Source organism: Ambystoma mexicanum, chromosome 3p, assembly GCF_040938575.1.
Source record: "Ambystoma mexicanum isolate Mex_15411 chromosome 3p, UKY_AmexF1_1, whole genome shotgun sequence".
Taxonomy (NCBI): Eukaryota; Metazoa; Chordata; class Amphibia; order Caudata; family Ambystomatidae; genus Ambystoma; species Ambystoma mexicanum.
In genome coordinates this window covers 825,555,889-825,574,880 of record NC_090925.1, presented here as the reverse complement: position 1 = coordinate 825,574,880, position 18,992 = coordinate 825,555,889, and positions in this window count along the sequence as shown.

Here is an 18,992-nt window from a genome sequence, read left to right as displayed (position 1 = left end):
CCGCAGAAAACAACACACTGTTAGACTTATTATACGAGAGTACCTCGGTTGTTGAACCCCATGATTCCAGTTGTGCTTCACCTCAGATGGAACAGTTTCCTGATACCAACATAAAGAATAGAGGGGTTTCTTGCATAACTTCTGTTTTCTACCCTCAGTCTAACGCATACTCCGTTGCACAGGTACATACTGTAGTCCCTAATGCCAAGAGGTCTAATGTCAATAGTTTGTTTAAGGGAAACACAGACCAAGTTGGTAAGAGGAACTATAAATCACAGAACCTGCAAGCAGTAGAGGACAATGTACGATCGATACACATCCAGATTGCTAGTGCAGGATCCAGCCCTGATGCCACTATGCTTCCCCCTGTGCCTACGGATAGTGATGTACAGTTAATGCAGGGCATGCTAAGAGCTAAAATTGAGGAGTTAAGACAAAAACTCATTTCTGCACAAGAGGAAAACAAAACCTTACACTCTTTACTGAATACACCTCAGACTTTATCTGTTGATGTGGAGGAAGTGAACACTGTTCAGCCCCTGAGGGTAGAGACTTTGGTAAACCATGATGTTTGTCGAGATGTTAGATCTATTGGGAGTGAAGGTCTTTCGTCTAGCACAGCGCTCAATCCGGGCACAGTTTCTAACAATTGTTCTGCTGATTGTCAGGGATTGCAGTTAGCTGAAGAGGTACAAGCCACTCCTTTACCTAAGGTTTCCTGTGTAGCAGTCTGTCATAATTCTGAGCTAGCACACATACAAGCTTCTGATCTCCAAACACAATACACAAAGGTGGCATACACAGATTCAGTCCCTACAGTAGGCTTAGGTCCTGCTCTTGATACAGCTGCTGAGACTGAAGTAGATGTTAAAGCTGATGTGGAAGACGATCTTACCTCTGGGTTCACTCTTCCTTCTGCCAATTCTGATCAATACGAACAGTCAGAGACAGTACAGATTTCATGTTCAGATGAACTCATTCCACAGTATACAGAACCAAAAGACCAGCAGGCGATTCCTGAACTGTTGATTGTTAATCTGCCTCTTTCAGAAGCTAAGACAGAGGAATGGACAATTGACGAAATCCTGATTAACAGAGACTTTACTATGGTGATTCCACTGGTTGATTTTGACTTCCACAAAGAAAGAGACTCTGTGTCACCCACTAAAGAAAAGGACTGCAAGGGTACAGTTCAGTCCTTGGTTACTGGAGCCAAGGAGTCTAATGCCCTAAAGGTGCCCTCCATTCCTGAGCCACTAATGTGTCTATCAACTTCTGAGACTTCTGTGTGTCCTCCTACAACCATTGACTCTTCTATGATCCAATCCACAGCCCTGCAGTCATCTTTGGCATACCTGTCTACACCATCAGATTCTGCTGTATTTTCTTCTGCTCCAGCGATTCCTCCTGAATCCCAACCATTTACAGTCGATGAACGTCTAGCCTGCCTTTCTTTTGCTTCAGGAGGAGCATCAGAATGTCTGCCTTTTCCACAAGACGATTCTCCCAACTGCTTCACTTTAGCATCAGAGCCTCCTAAAGATGCAGCATCAGAGTTTGAGACTTTTGCCAGCTCCCGCTTCAGAGTCATCAAGCTGGACCAAGTGGTGAGTCAGAACCACTCACTTGGGTGTGCACAGGGGGTGGTGCAGACCGGCGTATCGCCTACAGAACTTGTGCAACAGAATTCCGCCAAGAAGCACCAGTCGGGTGCTAGTAGCCAAAGGAAGGGAATGATTGCTGCAGTTCAAGATGTGTCTGTTATTGCTCCTTCTGCGAGTCTGCCTGAAATACCAAGTACTGCGTCTATCACTCCTATCAGGATGCCAAACATCCCTGCTGTGGTATCCCACGTGAAACAAAGTGGCTACACGACTGTCACCAGGAGTACCAGCCTCGTACAACCCATGGGACTTCCAGGCATCCAAGGCGTAGAATATGTGCAGTCAAACCTTAATCATTTTCAACCACAAGCCTTTTCCCAGATGGATGACAGAAGAAGATCTGAACCTCTACCTCAGCCGCAACCTTCTCTAATGGCTGAACATGAACATTCCCTGAAGCCAGCAACTTCCTCACCTCCCGCATGTCCGCTCTCGGCAGAAAGGCTAACAGAACTACTACCATCGTCTAAGGCAAATTGCACCAGCCTGCCTCCCTCCTCAAAGACTTACAAGGGTCCACTCCCAGTGACTGAGCTTCCTGGACCATCCAACTCTGCTCCAGGTCCTGCAAGTTCTTCATGCTTTTCTTCGAACCATGAGTCTCTTCCTCACCAGAAGTCACCGTTTCCATCAGTATCACCTCCAAAGACAACACACTCCTATCATGGAAGCCCATCTGCCTTTGCCCACAAGCCACCATTTCCATCAGTGCCTCCTCCAAAGAAAAAGCACTCCCATCATGGAAAGAAGAAGTCTCGTACGGATGGCGGGCACCCGAAGAGGGCCGTAGGAGGGGGTATACTGTCACGACTCGCTCCCTTCGCTCCCGTTCCCGCCACTTGGGGGCATGTTTTGGGGCTTATTCCGTGCTGGACATTTCCTCCGAACCTAATGCCACAGTGCTGTAATGAATTGGGAGCGCTAAATCCCTATTTTCCAAACTACTTCCCTTCCGGATCCATTCCAGGTTTTTGGCAGCCAGCATGCTTCTTTAACCAAATGACTGTGCTTCCCAGAATGCCTGGCCCACTGCTCCACCTCCACCCTTGCAGGACAAGGTTGGGTGGAGGATAGGCAACACCTGTGGCTGCAGGTGCCGCAGTCAGCACACCAGGGCGTGTGCTCGTTAAACAGCTTTAAAAGCCTCAGTCTCACTTCAGTCCAGCGCTGGTCATCGATTGCAGTGTTCCTGTTTTTGACTAGTCCCTGGTTCCTGGTTCCTTGCCTTTGCACCTTCTTCCTTGTTCCTGTTTTCTTGTTTCCTCCGCCCTGAATTTCGGATTCATGCGCTAATTGATTTCTGCTCCCTTGATTTCCCTTTTTGTCTTTCCCTGTTTGCAGGCAGCCATTCTCAGTGCTTTCCCCTTTTAGCTGCAGCCCAGTTTGTCTGTGTTCTATATTTCTTTAACTCTGTCCTTTGCTGCTGTTACCCATTTGCCTTAGCCTTCCTCTTAGTTTAGTTTCCTGTCTTTTCCTTGGAGGGGTAGGGAAAAGTTTGCATAGGTTATTTCGTTTTTTCCAGCTCCTGATCCTTACTTTCTAGAGGATCCATTCCATGTTTTCCATTGCACTTCTGCATCCATTTCCCATTTGATCATTAGGTGTGGTGTGTGGTGGTAGCTAGCTCCTGTGTGAATGCTTGTGTTTTCCCCACTAAGTTATAATCTCTATTCCAACTTAGGTATTTAGTTTTCTGCAGCGGATCACGCTCCGCTGCCTTCCAGTCTACGCCCTTGCCCAGCGGGCTTTCCACATTGTAGCGGATCTCTGCTGCCTTCCAGCCTCCGCCCTTGCCTTGCGGGCTCTCCACTTAGCAGCGGATCACGCTCTGCTGCCTTCCAGTCTACGCCCTTGTCCTGCCCGGCAGCCTGCCTCACTCCGGCTGCCTTCAGCCCTTGTCCTCTGGACCTCCCTACTTCTCCCATTGCTGTTATAGCCTTTCTGGGTCCCGGATTCACCAACAGGATTCGTGGGCTAGCTGACATTCAAGAGGTGTATCTCGTCCTCGTGAGTACAGTTCTTAAGTTCCCTTATGTAATACCATCAAGAGTGTTAGTACACAGATCCTGTCATTGCTTGCCCTCCACGTGGGTTTAGCGCTGTCAGTACCTGTAACAGCAATTGGGGGTAAGGCGCTTGCCGACTTTCCTCGCGGTCAGGTGCTTACCCCACATCCCTTTTCATATATTGGTTTTGATGTCACACTCTATTTGCACTCCTGGGTTCTAGCATACCTGAGTCGTTGTTCCTGGGTGCACATTTCCCTTGCCATATTCGCTGCCTTTGTACTATCCTGACTAATCCTGACAGATGGAAACTAATTGCAATCTTAGTAACATTACTTGGAATCCTCATGGCCTATTGTTGTTGCATACACTGCCTGCCAATCTTTTGCTCTGAAATAACAAATGAATGTGTACACATGATAACCGAAAAAAGAACTCCCAGGTTGAATAAGAATATAAACAACGAAATGGAAACAATGAAAGAATTCATGTCAATTAATATTGAAGATGACGATTACAGTAGTATGTGTAGTTCTGAATTATATACATGGTCAGATGAAGATGAGATGTATGGATGATACTCTTGGTTTACGGCCAAAAGGAGGGTTTGTAAATCTAGAAAACGACCCTAACCAAACATACAAGGTATGTTATGTTGGGCGTAAACCGATCGCATCACATAACCAACATCGCAAGCACAGACTCGTCAGTATAACCATTGGGGGTCCATCTTGTGTAACATTCGCCATTTGCTTTTTTCCTTTCTGTTAAAATGCTTTGTAAACATATTATATTCTGAAAGCTTATACACGGTACAAGGCCGCAGCTTGCATGTTGAAAGAACAGCCCAGACAGGAATGCCGAACAGTACAGAAATATATTGTTTTCCTCCCTCACCGAATCCTTGAAAGCAAGCAGAAACAGCATTTAATCAACGGATTAACAGGCAGTTAAAACATGATTTAGGGCCTCATCACGAGTTGGGCAGTAACGCCGGCGCTATTAGCGCCGGCGCTAATAGCCCTACCGCTAAACCCCCGGCGCTACTAGCGCCGGATCACGGGTTTGGCGGAAGGGTTATTGCCCCATCCCCATTGGGCCCATTCAGGAATTCCTCATTCCCCATTGGGCCCAATGGGGAAAATTCGCGCTATTACCGCTGACAGATTTCCCGCCGGCAGTAATCGCGCCGAAAATCGGCAATTTTGCTGCGGATTTCCCCCAGGCTCAGAGCTGGGTGGAAATCCGCCAAAGCCATGATCTGGCGGACCCTTAAATGCAGCGGTAATAGCGCTACCGCTGCATTTAAGGGTTACCGCCAGACTCGTGATGAGGCCCTTAGACTTTTCTAGCGGTCCTCCTTCGCGGATCTTCCTTAGAACAGGCTGACCCTTAGCTCACGAATAGAAACTGGTAGATAACGTGCTTTGGGATGTGTCTCTCTCGCGAACATGATATCTTAAAAGAACAAGTGCTTTGTGTTCTTAATAACAAGAACTATGTCTGCAATTGTTGCTAACTATAAGAAACTTGTCATAATGTGTCATAATTGTCATAATTGTCAATCACCGAACCCTAGCTCAAGAAGATACATTATGGGCCATTCTGATGTGCCTTGAAAGCTGTTATTTTGTATATATGTAACTGTTCATATAATGTTCGCTCTCTTGCGTCTCATGAGGTCTGGGTGACATACGTTGCGAGACGTTAGACCCCAGTCGGCCGACAGAGCACACTTTTTTGCAATAAACCATACTATTTGGGAAATCGAACCTCGTGTCTGTCGTATCACTAGTATATGGTGATTGTGCCTTGGTTTCCATATGCGAGGGTCTTTAAGGCCAACTTTTTAGCAAAACTGAGTTACGTATTGTTAGGAAAGATTTCATAATTGTAGGTAATTTTCCTTCCATGTGGCAACCCCCAAACATTTTGCTGTTGTTTTACACCCTGATCTAGACTTTGCCAGAGAAGCGCAGCCTTCCGCCGCACTCCTCTGGGCTTTCGATCAATTGTTCGTTTCCCTTAGTCCTTTACTCATGTTGCAGCTTTTGAGAAACATAAAACAAGAATGCACCGTAACTTACATTACCGCGCTCTTGGGTCTCTAGTCATTCCAAAGGCCCTAGAAACTCTCGCTGGACTTATCGTGAAATGTGCAAGTGTGTCACAGATGGGACTGGTGGCAGCTATCATTTCTTTGTGTTTTGAACCCCTTTTTGCCATGTTAACCGCGCTTCCCGCGTTTGGCCCATATGGGTGGCCCGGCCTCCAAAATGGCCATGCCACGAGGTTCTGTCCGCTGACCGTCTTGCCCCTTCACCTTGCCCCAGGTCGAGCCGACCCAGGGCAGTCCTTATTTTGTCATGCACGTTCCCGCAAAACAAAACGCTTTCGCGGGCTTCTGCATGCCTTGTGTGTGCCTCCAGGATGTGGGCTGGGATGTCTGTTCCCAATACACATCCTGGGTGCCAGAGAGACTAGAGTGTCCTGAATGCCTGGGACCACCGTGGTCCGTGATAGGTCCACATATGGTGTGAGTGTTTGTGAGCGGATCTCCCATTGGGCCCTCTCCGTTTTGGCGCGAAGGGAACTCTGGATAAGAGGAGGCTGAAAACCCCACTACCATGTCGATCTCCTGAGTTCTCACGAACAAAGGATAAGGAGCCAAGTATCCTGCAACTAAGAAGCTGAGTCGAGGAATCGCTGGTGACCCGCTGAAGGTTTGGCAACCTGCACTGCTGTCGTCCTGCGAGACCACTCGGCCTCTGATCAAACGAGAAGGTCTGCAAAGGCGCTTCGACCCTTTAGAATAGTGGGAACAACTATTCTCAGCATCTTCACCAAATCCTGTACATAAGCCTTCGGATGCATCCCTGGGCCATCCAGTGGACTGACCAGCCTGCACAGGAACCTTGCTCTGTCACCGCCGTCTGGCTTACTGCTAATCCCGTGTCCTCGGCACTCTCACACGATTTGTACACTTGGCGTTCCCAGGTCTGAAATGAGACATGTGCTTTGGGACCGGAATACACGCAGTTGCCGAGTTGCCCTGCTGTGGTAACAAACCTGTGTGTGTTCGCTGCATTTGGGACACCCTCGACCCTGACTCCTGCTGTCGCAGAATCTACACGGCATTGAGACATCCTGCTGATTGCATCTGAACCTGCCAGTACCGAAACGGAACCGGAGAAGCCTGGGTCTGCCTGCATCGGGGACCGGTGAGTAGTCAATACCCTAACCGATCGCCCTCCCGCAGGAGCCTGTGGCTTTCCATCACTGTCGTAAACAGCAACCCTTTTCCGCACTCGCGCCCTGCTTCTGCCCACAAGTGGAGGCCGCGCTTGAGTAGCAGGGATCTGTTCATCATCGTTTTGTTCACCTCTCTGAACTGCCTGATTTCCCTGAAGAGACTCCCCTTTGCCCATTGGCACCTACGTGTGCAGGTACTTTTGAGCACAAGGCTCCACTCTTCGTAGGGCTCGGACTTCCTTCTAGTTAGGTGGCCTCTGATGTCGAACTGGGTCTAACGATTACTTGCACTGCCTGTTTTCCTCCCCATCTAGGTGGTCTGCATATTTCGTGCTTCTAATTCCTTAGACCCCTTGGTCTTGTATATATATTGTATTGTATATATATTGTATTGCTTGTGATGTGTTGGTTTGTGGCAGTTTTACTGTGATTCTTTACTATGGTCGATGTTACAAAGGCCATGTAATAAATGTGTCTATATTTTTAATATAACACCTGTCTGGAGTAATTTGTAAGCGTCCTTGCTTTGTGTGCTCATTGCGGGCTTTCAGTCACCCTCACCCCTCTTGAGACCTTGGGCCTCATTACGAGTCATGCCGGTAAGGGAAAAATGATGCCGGTATGTAAATACCGGCATCATTTAACGTTCCGTAGCATTCTGACCCGCAAACCCGGTATGAACGGCACCGTTATTTACGGTGCCGCTAATAGCGGCATAGGTGCGTACATGCGCCTCTTCAGGTAGTAAATACCGGCATGCCGGTAATAGGGGGTAATCACAACCCACGCAAACATGCAAATACCGGCATCACAAACACGGTAACAACGGGTTGCATGATGCCGGAAAAACAGGCATCGCGGACCATCCGCAAACAGCAACCAAGATACAAGGCAGCTGCCACAGGTGCACACAATCCCCACAGGTGGAGTCAAAGGAGGCTGCGCCAGCATGAACTGAGCAAACCCACACACCACAATCCCCCCAGGTGTAGGCAATGCAGAGTGGGCCAGTACAAAAGGAGCACACCCACACACCACAACCCCCCCCCCCAGGTGTAGGCAATGCAGAGTGGGCCAGTACAAAAGGAGCACACCCATACACCACACCCCTTCCTACACCAAAATGCTACCACTAGCATTTGCAATCATGGCGCAGTAGGACATGCCTATCCTGCTACAACTACAGCAACAACAACAACAACAACAGCAGCAAGAACAGGCAGCACAGAGGAGACGCAGGAGGAGAAGAAGGGTGAGACAGGCCCAGCAATTACCACCAGCGCAGCCACCAGCGCCTGGTAGGCAGCCACCAATCCCTCGCACCAGACCCAGCCCATTCAACCTAACCCCTGAGCAGATCCACACCCTGTACCGGTTGGACCGTGACACCATCACCACCATAGTGGACATGATACAGAACGACATTGCCAGCCACATACAAATATGCACTGCCATCCCCCCACTACTGAAGGTGGTGTCTGTGATACACTTCCTGGCCACAGGCACCTACCAACACACAGTGGGCCAGCTGCATGGTATTTCACAACCACTATTCTCACGCATGCTGAACCAAGTGCTGGATGCCCTCCTGAAGCACGCAAGCACCCACATATCCCTACCACGGACTGCCCAGGAGATAGCCGAAACCAAAGTAGGCTTCCATGCACTGGCAGGCATGCCCAATTGTGTCGGTGCCATCGACTGCACCCATGTGGAATTGGTAGTTCCCCATGCCACAGAGGCGGTGTACCGCAATCGCAAGCAATACCACTCCATCAATGTGCAAATGGTATGTGACTCCAGCAAGATCATCACTCATTGCTGCGCCCGATTTCCTGGATCCACACATGATGCCATGGTACTGCGCAACTCCATGCTACCCCGTCACATGGAGCGACATGCTGGACCACGTGCCTGGCTGCTCGGTGAGTTGCACAACAGGCCCATGGCCATGCTGTGGGGTACTCATGTGTGCGGATGCAGAAGGGGGGGGATAGTACACCTGGGTGGGAAAGGGGGGGTAGTACACCTGGGTGGGAAAGGGGGGGGGAATAGTACACCTGGGTGGCAATAGCCAGTGAGTGTAGAATTAATGCAGAGCTAAACACTCCTCACCTGACACAGCCAAACTGAAAATGGCACATCACTGGGCCACATATCACAAATGATGCAAATGGATGACAACAAGTAAGAGGCATAACCAGGCCACCATGGTGATGGCAAGCAATGCATGACTGAATAGGATGGCAACTGTGCCAATGCGGCCAGTGTGACCATGCATAGCAAACAGTATACTGCATGATTTGGAGGCTAAACATTGTCGCACTGCCACAGCACATCTGCCTCAGCATGCATGCTTACACCCTGCATCATCTATTCCACCCCATCCAGTGTTCCACACCTCTTTACAGTATACATTCCATATAGGTGACTATTTGGTACACGTACAGGGACATGTGCATGCTCACACCTAATAGCTGCTGCCATGACCGTGCTCCCTGAAGGTGTCAGTTCAGAGTGACACACACCTATTTGTATCTGCTTGCAGGTGATGGAGGATATCCCTTGAGGCCGTGGCTACTTACCCCTGTGCGGAACCCGCAGAACAGCCATGAAGAGGAGTACAATCGTGTGCACACTCGAACCCGTGTTGTGATTGAGCAGACCTTTGGCCTGTTGAAGGCGCGGTTCCGCTGCCTAAGCAGGTCTGGTGGGGCACTCCTGTATAGGCCTGAGAAGGTGGAAAAGATCACCATGGCCTGTGTCATGCTGCACAACATGTGCGTCCGAAGGAATGTACCACTGCCACCTGACATTGACATGCATGGCCCGGGTGAGGATGAAGGGGATGGAGATGGAGGCGAAGGAGCCCCCCTGCCAGTACGTGATGCACGGGACGGCCATGCTGTACGCCAAGCACTAATTGACGAATACTTTTAAGACACAGGGACCATGAATGACTTTTGTCAGTCAGACACTGGGCCAATGTGAACATGCACAAAGGGAATGTTGTAGTTTGGACACTGAACACCGTAACACATTAAATGGATGCACACCAAAAATTACAATGGGCCTCATTACGACCCAGGCGGTAAGTTACCGCCTGGGTCGTACCTTTACCACCATGGCGTAAACTATGTTTACGCCATGGTGGTTGGCGGACTTACCGCCCCATTCCGAGGTCGGAGGGCGGTAAGTCCCCAATCCCCATTTACCCTTCCCCATTCCCATTTTTGCCCCATAGGGCATAATGGGAGTGGGGAAGGCGTTAATTACGCCACCGTAAATTACGGTGGCGTAATTAACAACATGGTCCCTTAGCGCCATGGATTTTAACACCTGCTAAAAGCAGGTGTTAAATCCGCCATGGCGCTAAGGGACCTCGGAATCAGGCGGTAAGGGTCGGCGCTGTTTACGCTGCCGTAAACCCCTTACCGCCTGGGTCGTAATGAGGTCCAATGTCCAGCCAGGGATTGTTCTCCAGAAAACTTGTGTATTATATGAAAGTGCAAAACTGTGCCCACTCCCCCCTCCCACAATCCCAAAACAAACTCCCTCACCCACCCCACAGATCCCAAATGTCCCCATGTGCGCAACAAACAGTGTTGCCTTCACCAATGTTACTGCTCACATTTTTTCCAATTTTCAGAAAGTCACTTTTTGGCGACTTTAGGGTCTGGGGGTTCCATGGCCATGCGACGTGCGCTCCTGCGCATTAAGCGCACAGGGCTAGATTGAACAGAGGTGGAAGGTGTTGACGTGGTGGATGTGTCAATTGTCAATCCCCTTGCAGACCCATAGTGTGGCTGCTGCACTTGCCTGATGTTGGCTAGTAGGGCCTCCGTCAGTCACCCCATGCACTGCCTGAATGCAGACGTGGACGCCTTCACGGCAGCTGTATTTGCAGCAATGGCCATGGCTATGGCCTTCATGGCCTCATTACCGGCAACGACCTGTTGCCGCATAATCTGCAGCATCTCGTCTTGGCGGGCCTCCACCTTTGCAAGACGGACCTCAAAGGTGGTTTCTGTCGCAGGTGTACCGGTGGCTGGTGGGGTGGTGGAAGGCAGGGTGGTGGAAGGCAGGGTGGTGGAAGGCAGGGTGGTGGCAGGCACCTGCGTGGGGCCCTCGTCCTGGGCACTGTCGTCCGCGAAAATGCCGATGTCCGAATCTCCTAGGTCAGAGTCATGGAGGCATGGGTCATCCAGGCTCTCTGTCTCCACAGGGGGGGAGGGGGTGCCAATGGGTGTTGGGCTGGGCAATCCCAAAGATTCTTCGGCCTCTTCGACCACCTCTGTGGACACGACGTCCGTGGTGGCTGGTGGTACAGCTGGCACTATCGCAGCAGGTGCACCCTGCAGAGATGATGCCTTGTGTGGCACACTGGGAGTGGTCGCAGGCACATTTTCAGAGGAGGGGGTTGCGGTGGCCCTGGTCCCCTTGCGTGCACTGGATGTGCTTGACCCCCTGTCCTGGGTTCCACCTTCCTCATCGGCGCCTGGGGGATAGAAGAGATGCAGGTCATCAGTGAGATTGCCAAATGGCAGCTGTGATTTGTTGCAGTGTAATATCTTGATACATTCAGGCATGATTTCATTTCTGTTGTGTGGCATTTGGTGTACTGAGGGGACATGTTGGCAATTTTTGCATGGCTGGTGGCAATGGATTGTCTAGGTGGGGGGGGACATGGGCATGGATGGGTCATGTTGCACCTCTGTTGGGTTTACATATTTCACGCAGCATGCATGTGGTGCAGGGGGTGGCAATCAGTATTCTGTTGGTGAGTTGATGTTGCCTTGGGTAAAGGAATTGCCTTGCCTAATCGGACTCCCACCTCACTTGTGTCACATCATGTTTTGTTATTGGTGGATGTGATGGTTCACTCACCTTCCTCTGTTGTGGTAGCTGCCCCGAACTCCTGCTCTCCGATCCCCTCTATGGATTCTGGATCGATGAATCCACTTTCAATCTCCTCCCATGTGGTGAGCTTAACAGGGGAGTGTGTGCCACCGCCTGTCGCCATTGCAGCCCTCCGGTTCTCCGCAAGGATCTTCCAGACACAGAGGCGGAGGTCGTCCCAGCGCTTTCTGCAATCCCGGACACTCATTGGGGTGCACCCCACTGCTGTTACCCTCTGCGCAACCTCCTGCCACACCTGTTTTTTACGCGTTTGGGCCGCATGCTTCAGGTCCATGCTTCGGATTATGTCAGCATGCTGTTGTAGGGTGTCCGCTAGCATTGTCAATTCTGCATCTGAAAAGCACTGCTTCCTCTTCCTTTGTGAGCTTTTTCCAGTGGCCTTTGACATCATGGTTGTGTTTTGGCACTCAACAACACGGGTGTAGTGGTAGTAATGGAGGATGGCAATGGATTGTGTTTTTAAAGATGGCCGCCGGCCCATTTCCCGTTCCTGCGCGATGACGTAATTTCCGGGTCCGTTTTTTGTGAACACGGTAATAACATGACGGAATTACTGTGCCGGTATTTACGGGTTAGTGTGAGGCGGTAGCGCAATGGGTGGGCCCCGCGATGCCGGTATAGGGGGCTTGGAGGCCCTTTACCGGCATGGCGGTATTGCCACTACCGGCATGGGGGAACGCGCGTGCTCGCGCACTCGTGATGACCCGCAATTAGCGGGTTCATACGTGCACGGACACGCTCATTCGGGCATGCCGGTAATGAACCCGGTTTTACCGGGCAACTCGTAATGAGGCCCCTAGTCTTGACCGCCGCCATCGCCACCCTGATTGGTCTGGCTTGTCCAGAGGTTACCCTGTTCCAAGAAACTAGGCTGGCCTTCTGAACCTCTGCCCCTCCAGGACAGAGTTCAGAAATCCATCTTAACAAATTGGTGTGCAGCGGTGGGATACGACTGAAGGTATCCTGTGTTGCGCACGAGCGAAGGTATTTCAAGTTATTCCTAACAGGACACGTAGTGAATTGTCGTAGTATAACTTTTTAAAGGCCATAGTCCTATCAAACAGTATGGAAACAAGTACCTTGTTAACTTTAAATGCTTCTAAATCCGAAACATTGAAAAAGATGTGTGCTGAAAGAGGTGTCTCCTCGCAAGGCACAAAAATGGAAATGATCCAAAGAATCATGGCGTGGCAAGAAGCTCAGCTTAGCACTATAGCTTCAGAGGACAGTGCAGAAGGAGGTGGGGCTGCTCTCACTGGTAGAACTGACAGTTCTGCTGCTGCACTGGTCCACCGTGACCATGAGGACAGGGAGGATGAAATGTCCAATGTTTCCTCTGCCAGTGCTGATAGGGAGGCCATACTTGAATTCAAGAAGCAAGAACTGCTGTTTGGGCAGAAGGAGCTTGATTTCAATATGGCCAAACTAAAAATCGAACAGGCAGAAAAACAGAAAGACAGGGATCACCAGTTGGATCTGGCCAAGCTTCAAGTTGCCAATGGATCCAAGGGTCCTGGACATGGGTCTGGGGCCTCCTCTCATCCACGGTTTCCAAAAGATCTGCTCAGTGTGTATGAGGAAAAGAATGACATTATGGACTGGCTGAATACATTTGAGTATGCATGTGAAGTTCAACAAGTTGACAATGCTGATAAAATTGCCTGGTTACTCAGCCGACTGCCCCATTCTGGCTGCAGTACCATTATGGAAATGTCGAAGGCTGAGCGAGCAGATTTTGCAATGTTGAAGCAAACTCCCATTTTAAAGTTTGGAAAGACTCCTGCCCAATATTTAAAATGATTCCGAGAGTATAAGGAAAAAGAAGGTGGTACTTAGGTATCTTATGTAACCGAATCCTTAATAAACTTGACTGGCTGGGTCGAAGGTTATAAGGTTTCTACCTTTGAAGGTATGATAAGTCTTGTCATGCTGGAACATATTTTTGCATCTTCTTCCCCTGAGCTTAAGCAGCATTTGGCAGATTTAAAGGAGATAGATCCTAAGAAGCTTGCCATTGCAGCAGATTTATGGGTGTCACATTGAGTGTCCCATAAGGACAAGACTCATCCTGGTAAGCAGGAGGAAGGGAAAAAGTCCAAAGATAAGGAGGGTGGGGAAAGTGATAAATCTTCTTCCCAAAAGGGCCACAAAAAGAAAAATAAGGGTAAGACACAAGAGAACTCACAGGGTAGTGGAGGTCAGCCTCCGACACAGAACTCTCGTTATAGTAAGCCTCCCTATGTAAACGGACCCAATGGATCATGTTTTGCTTGCGGAGCAACTGACCATGTGAAGGGGGATCCCAGATGTAAGGTCAAAACTTTTGGGGTCCACTCTGCTAATCTGGCCTTCTCCTCCTACGAGGAAGAAGAGATTACTGGAGCATCCTTCTCCTCAGACTCCTTCCCCACTGGGATAGGACCTGAGGTGGTTTTAGTTTCCCTGGGAGCCTAAAGTCGCAGAGTCTTATGCTAGGATTCCAGATAACACCAAGCACTACTTTAAAGACAGTGTGCTGATCAATGGACTAGATACTCCAGCTCTTAAGGATAGTGGGTGCAGTCGAACTGTAGTGGATTCTACCTTGGTAGACTCAGAGGAAGTTTCCAGAGCTACTCTGATGCCCACTAAGTTGGCTGACGGCCCACCTCTCATGTTCCCAGTAATACCTGTAAATCTTACTATCAATGGTACAGCAGTCAGGATTCCAGTGAACATTCAGAGAAGTGTCCCAGGAATTGTCTTGTTGGGCAATGATCTCCGAGCGTTAGGGCTCGTGGGAGACACTGCTGACAGATCCTGCACAAGGTCTCAAACAGGACAGCAATGACCAAGATCAGTGAGCTGCCCCAGCCAAAGGGGAAACCCAAGGCTAAAGGAGTCAGAAAACCAAAACGAGGGAAATAAAATATTCCCCCGAACTCACCTACCACTGCGGTGGAGGAAGTTGGTCAATTGCCCGGACCTGACGAGGAGGCGGCGATACCTGAAGTATTTGACCCCAATGACCATCCTGAACTAAACAACTTGTTAGTAGAAGGTGGTCCTGACAGGGAAGAATTCAGTAAAGGCCAACGTGAGTGCCCATCTCTGGAAGGCCTAAGGAGACAGGCCTGCTCCCAGCTTGAGGGTGAACCTCCTTGGAAGCATCGGATTTATTGGGAAGGCGGACTCCTGTATAGTGAGCCCACAGAGTCTACAGAAGGAGACCATAGGAGGTTGGTGGTTCCCCTTGCTGTAAGACCCTTCCTCCTGCATTTGGCACATGAAGTGCCCCTTGCTGGTCACCTTGGTATTAAGAGGACCAAGCAAAGGTTATCCATGCACTTCTACTGGCCCAAGATAGGGGTGCAAGTAGAAAGTCGCTGCAGGAGTTGTGCCTCCTGCCAGTTATCTGGTAAGAGTGGCTCAACAATCCAAGCTCCATTGGTACCACTCCCAGTTGTGGGAATACCATTCGAAAGGGTAGGGATCAACATCGTTGGTCCCCTTGACCTGCAAACATCCTCAGGCAATAGGTTTATCCTGGTGCTGGTCGACCATGCTACCAGATATCTGAGGCCATCCCATTAAAAACTGTAACTGCCAAGTCAGTTGCAAAAGCGTTACTTGGCATCTTTACTAGGGTTGGCTTCCCTAAAGAAGTTGTGTCTGACAGAGGCAGCAACTTTATGTCGAAATATATGCAGGCTATGTGGAAAGAATGTGGGGTCACCTACAAGTTCTCTTCCGCATACCACCCCCAGACCAATGGTCTGGTGGAACGGTTCAACAGAACGTTAAAGAGTATGATTGGGGCTCTGGAAGAACCTCAAAGAAGAAAATGGGATCTTCTTTTACCATGCTTACTGTTTGCCTACCGAGAGGTACAACAGGAGGGTGTTGGCTTCAGCCCCATCGAACTTCTGTTTGGTCACCCTGTGCGGGGACCCTTAGCCATAGTTAAGGAGGGATGTGAGATGCCCACTCCCCCTATTACTACCAACGTAGTAGACTATGTGTTAGGGCTCAGAAAACGGATGGTACTACTGATGGGTCTGGCTAGTGACAAGTTGAAGGCAGGACAAGCCCTGGTGAAACATTGGTATGACCAGAAAGCTTCCCTCATCAACTTCACACCTGGTCAGCAAGTCCTGATCATGAATCCCATAAGGCCTAGAGCTTTACAGGATACATGGTCAGGCCCTTACACAGTGGTGGAGCCCCTGGGTGAGGTCAACTATTTAGTGGACCTTGGAAGGCCTGGACAGGCTCCAAAAGTGTTCCATGTAAATAGGCTGAAGTCTTTCGTCCCAAGAGTAAAAATCGCAGCACTGCTACTGGCTTCAGATGTTGAGGAAGAGGAGTCTGAACCTCTCCCCGACCTGTTACAAAGCGGTCCTTCAAATAGCTCCTTTGAGGGTGTCCGAGTGGCCCCTCACCTGACTTCTGATCAGCAGGCTGAGGTGAAAAGTTTGCTTAGGCAATTTTCCCCCCTGTTTTCGCAGTCCCCTGGTTTGACACCTTGGTGCAAACATAACATAGACACAGGAGACAGCGTACCTACCAAAAGTAGAGGATATAGAATGTCAGACATAGTACGGTCTTACATTAAGACAGAGGTCAACAAAATGTTAGATCTTGGGGTGATTGAACCCTCTAGTAGTCCTTGGTCCAGCCCTGTGGTTTTGGTTCCAAAGGCAGGTACTTCTGAATTGAGGTTCTGCGTGGATTACAGGGCTCTGAATGCTATCACCAAGACAGATGCACACCCCTTGCCTCGAACAGATGAGCTGGTGGATACCTTGGGTGCCTACAAGTATCTCAGCACGTTTGACCTCATTGCAGGCTATTGGCAAATAGCCCTAGCAGAACATGCCAAGGAGAATACAGCGTTCTCAACTCCAGACGGTCTTTACCAGTTCAGGTTAATGCCGTTTGGGTTAAACAATGCACCTGCCACTTTTCAGAGGCTTGTGAATCATGTGTTAAACGGGTTGGATGAATTCTGTCTTGCATATCTGGGTGATATAGCAGTTTTCAGCGCCACGTGGGAAGACCATGTGAAACACCTCAGGATTGTGCTACAGGCTCTTCAGAAAGCACACTTGACCATAAAGGCTAGTAAATGCCAGATTGGACAAGACTCCGTGGTATACCTTGGACATGAAGTAGGTGGAGGGAGGATACAGCCTCTACCCAGTAAAGTACAAGAAGTAAAAGACTGCTCTACCCCCACTACATAGACCCAAGTGAGAGCCTTCGTAGGACTCACGGGGTATTACCGCAACTTTATGGCAGACTATGGTACAATAGCTGCCCCTCTGACTGCTCTCACCACTCCGAAGAAACCCAAGAAGGTAACTTGGACCGACGAGTGTGAGAAGGCCTTCAATGGCTTAAAAGACTTCTTGTGCCAGGACCCTGTTCTCAGGGCCCCTGATTACCAAAGACCTTTTATTGTGCAGACAGATGCCTCTGACACTGGGATAGGAGATGTACTATCGCAAGTAGATGAGAAGGGTAAGGAACACCCTATTGGTTTCATTAGTCGCCAGCTTAAGGACAGAGAGCTCAGATGGTCCACAGTAGAGAAAACATGTTTCTCTGTTGTGTGGGCCCTACGGAAGCTTAGGCCCTACCTCTATGGGACCCACTTCACTGTGCAAACTGACCATAAGCCCTTAAAGTGGCTAATGAACATGAAGGGAGAGAATCCAAAGTTGCTTATGTGGTCCATAAGTCTGCAAGGCTTTGACTTCACTATTGAGCATAGGCCAGGTGTCCAACATAGCAATGCTGATGGGGTGTCTAGAATGTTTAACCGACCTGAACAAGAAACTCATCCAGGGGTGGATTAGTTCCCCCTGTCCTTAGTCTGGGAGGGGCAAGTGTTAGGAAAGATTTCATAATTGTAGGTAATTTTCCTTCCATGTGGCAACCCCCAAACTTTTTGCTGTTGTTTTACACCCTGATCTAGACTTTGCCAGAGAAGCGCAGCCTTCCGCCGCACTCCTCTGGGCTTTCGCTCAATTCTTATGGGGAAACTGACAGACTTTGTTTCCCTTAGTCCTTTCCTCATGTGGCAGCTTTTGAGAAACATGAAACAAAAGTGCACCGTAACTTACATTACCAAGCTCTTGGTTCTCTAGTCATTCCAAAGGCCCTAGAAACTCTCGCTGGACTTATCATGAAATGTGCAAGTGTGTCACGGACGGAACTGGTGGCAGCTATCGTTTCTTTGTGTTTTGAACCCCTTTTTGCCATGTTAACCGCGCTTCCCGCGTTTGGCCCAAATGGGTGGCCTGGCCTCCAAAATTGCATGCCACAAGGTTCTTTGTCCTGTTCACTGACCGTCTTGCCCCTTCACCTTCCCCCAGGTCGAGCCGACCCGGGGCAGTCCTTATTTGGTCATGCACATTCCCGCAAAACACAACGTTTTCGCGGGCTTCTGCATGCCTTGTGTGTGCCTCCAGGATGTGGGCTGGGATGTCTGTTCCCAATACACATCCTGGGTGCCAGAGAGGCTAGAGTGTCCTGAATGCCTGGGTCCACCGTGGTCCGTGATAGGTCCAGGTATGGTGTGAGTGTTTGTGAGCGGATCGCCCATTGGGCCCTCTCCGTTTTGGCGCGAAGGGAACTCTGGATAAGAGGAGGCTGAAAACCCCACTACCATGTCGATCTCCTGAGTTCTCAGGAACAAAGGATAAGGAGCCAAGTATCCTGCAACTAAGAAGCTGAGTCGAGGAATCGCTGGTGACCCGCTGAAGATTTGGCACCCTGCACTGCTGTCATCCTACGAGACCACTCGGCCTCTAATCGAACGAGAAGGTCTGCAAAGGCGCTTCGACCCTTTGGAATAGTGGGAACAACTATTCTCGGCATCTTCACCAAATCCTGTACGTAAGCCTTCGGAAGCGTCCCTGGGCCATCCAGTGGACTGAGCAGCCTACGCAGGAACCTTGCTCTGTCACCGCCGTTTGGTTTACTGCTAATCCTGTGTCCTCGGCACTCTCACACGATTCGTACACTTGCCGTTCCCAGGTCTGAAGTGAGACGTGTGCTTTGGGACCGGAATACACGCGGTTGCCGAGTTGCCCTGCTGTGGTAACAAACCTGTGCGTGTTCGCTGCATTTGGGACACCCTCTACCCTGACTCCTGCTGTCGCGG